Source organism: Alosa sapidissima, chromosome 20 (assembly GCF_018492685.1).
Source record: "Alosa sapidissima isolate fAloSap1 chromosome 20, fAloSap1.pri, whole genome shotgun sequence".
Taxonomy (NCBI): Eukaryota; Metazoa; Chordata; class Actinopteri; order Clupeiformes; family Clupeidae; genus Alosa; species Alosa sapidissima.
Window position 1 is genome coordinate 28,666,116 of NC_055976.1, and position 2,500 is coordinate 28,668,615.

At 51.0% G+C, this 2,500-nt stretch overlaps 1 protein-coding gene across 1 annotated transcript in view; it reads right to left on the reverse strand.

Annotated features, from left to right (window-relative positions):
- Positions 1-2,500, reverse strand: part of cd82a (CD82 molecule a) — a 31,144-nt gene that overhangs the window by 15,286 nt on the left and 13,358 nt on the right. The gene's annotated exons all lie outside the window — the stretch shown is intronic.

Here is a 2,500-nt window from a genome sequence, read left to right on the forward strand (position 1 = left end):
TACTTTACAAATAAACACACACACACACACACTCACACACAGAACTTTCATACTTCACCATCATCAAAACGAGGCCAACATGCCTCTGAGGTCAAAAGGGCTTTTAAGATTAACTAAGGAACTAATAACACACACACACACACACACACACACACACATGCAGATATACACGCATCTGCTAAAAGTAGGACATACATCATCGTCATGACAACCAGCTGTATGTCTGCCTGCTAAATAACACACTTACTTAATGAACAAAAACCCAGAGAGACAGAGACAGACAGACTAGAGTCTGAGAGAGAGAGAGGGAGAGAGAGCTGGTTTAGAGGAGTCTGTGCAGTATTGGTAGAGATTAGTTGAGCTTTTAGACCCAGATTATTCACTTAAGCTTCCATCTTATACTCACCAACTAAAACACTCTCACTCACACACACACACACAGATTGAAGAAACACAGGACGAGTTGGAGTTATCCTTTATGTGCCAGCGTGTACTAAGATTTGCCCACAGAAATGACACAGAGGAGTTATCAAGTGGGCACCCCCTTCATCAGCGTTTCGTCGATTTAAGCCCAGGACGCCTCCGAAAGGCTCGACGGTAACCCCAGGCGTCCCTGAAGTACCCCCCTCTGTGCCATTCCTGGCTGCCTCCTGATGCCCAGCCGGTGTCTTTATGCTTCAGCCAAAGCCATTGGCTACTCCCTTCAGCTGCCTCCGACAATGCCCTGATGGCATGGTGCAGGCTTTGGCCTCTTACTCCCAGATCCTTGAGCAGCCTGGTGGTAGACGAACCCACAAAGCCCCTGCATCCACAGGGCGCACCCCAGTCCTCCAACCACGCTGCTGTGTCTCTGCAGCAAGGTCAGCATACCGTAGATGCTTGCGTTCGTATGCCTCCTCTACCGACTCCTCCCAAGGCACAGTCAGCTCAATGATAAAGACCTCCTTAGCAGATGGTGACCAAAGCACTAAGTCAGGTCTAAGAGTGGTGGCAGAAATCTCAGGAGGAAAGGCAAGGCGTTGACAAGCTGTGTGTAACTGGCAGTGCTTTGCTGTTGTGAGTGCACTGTGATTTGCCTTTGCCCCCTCTCGCACAAATGTGACTGCTGGCAGGGAGTTGAGTGTTGCAGGTGTTGCTGAGTTGGCTGCAGTTCGCCTCTGTTCCAAAGTGGCAGCAAGTTCTTTCAACACCTGGTTGTGACGCCAGGTATAGCGCCCCTGGGCAAGACTCACTTTACACCCTGTGAGAATATGCCTAAGGGATGCCGGCTTGGAGCAGAGTGCACAGCCTGGATCTTCTCCTTGCCACTGCTCATCCACAATCATCCTCCTCCTTTAAGCAGCTGAGGCTTTGCTCCAGGCTGGACGCTGAGCAGTTAGTCCCAGACCTCCTCTTCCATGCTGGACATGTCCCACTATGTCCGCATGTTTGAGGGCTGTTACTGCCTCCTCAAAGGCTTGTGCTGGTCTCCATTTGCGGCCTGCTGTGATGGCAGGGGCGTTCTTTCTCACCATCAGGTCTTTGGACTCAGTCAGCATCACCTGGAGTCTTGTCTTGGCGCACTTGAATTCCTCCGTGAGACTGGTGAGTGGCAGTCTGAGGAGGCACTCTCAATAGAGGGCGGTGGAGGTCAAGCAGCGTGGGACTCCCAACCACTTCTTTATGTGGTTAGTAATTCCCTTCTCCATCCACTCCACAGTTGAGATGGGCACCTCATACAGTGTGAGAGGCCACAGCACCCGGGGCAGGAGGCCAAACTGTAGGCACCAGATCTTTAGCTTCCCAGGAAGCTCTGTGTTCTCAATGGCTTGCACGCTGCTTATATCCCTCTGCAGTTGTGATACTTGGTCCTTATCCCTCAGGCTCGCATCAAACCATCTCCCAAGGCTCTTGACTGGCTGCTCAGAAACCGAAGGAATTGGTTCCTCCCCGATGAAGAACTTGAGGTCCGACAGCACTCCCTTGACAATGGAAATGCTGCGCGACTTAGATGGCTTTATCTTCATACGGGCCCAGCTGATGTTCTCCTGCAGCTTTCTGAGCAGACGTCTGGTACATGGTACTGTAGTTGTGAGAGTAGTGATGTCATCCATGTATGCTCGGAGTGGAGGGAGACGCGAGTCGGGGTTGAGTCTTTGTCCGCCAACAACCCATTTAGAGGCTCTGATTATGACCTCCATTGCCATTGTGAAGGCCAAGGGAGAGACTGTGCAGCCTGCCATGATTCCAACCTCAAGGGATTGCCACATGGTGGTAAACTCTGTGGTGGTGAAACAAAACTGCAGGTCTTGGAAGTAGGACTTAACCAAGGCTGTAATGTGTCCTGGGATACTGAAGAATTCGAATTGCCCTCTACATTCAGTAGGGAGATTGGTCGAAACTGGCTGATGGTTTCTGCCTCTTTCTCTTTCGGGATAAGGACTCCTGCTGCCCTGCGCCACACTTTGGGTATGATCTTTTTCTGCCATATCGTCCTCATCAGCTTCCACAGAAACCTCAG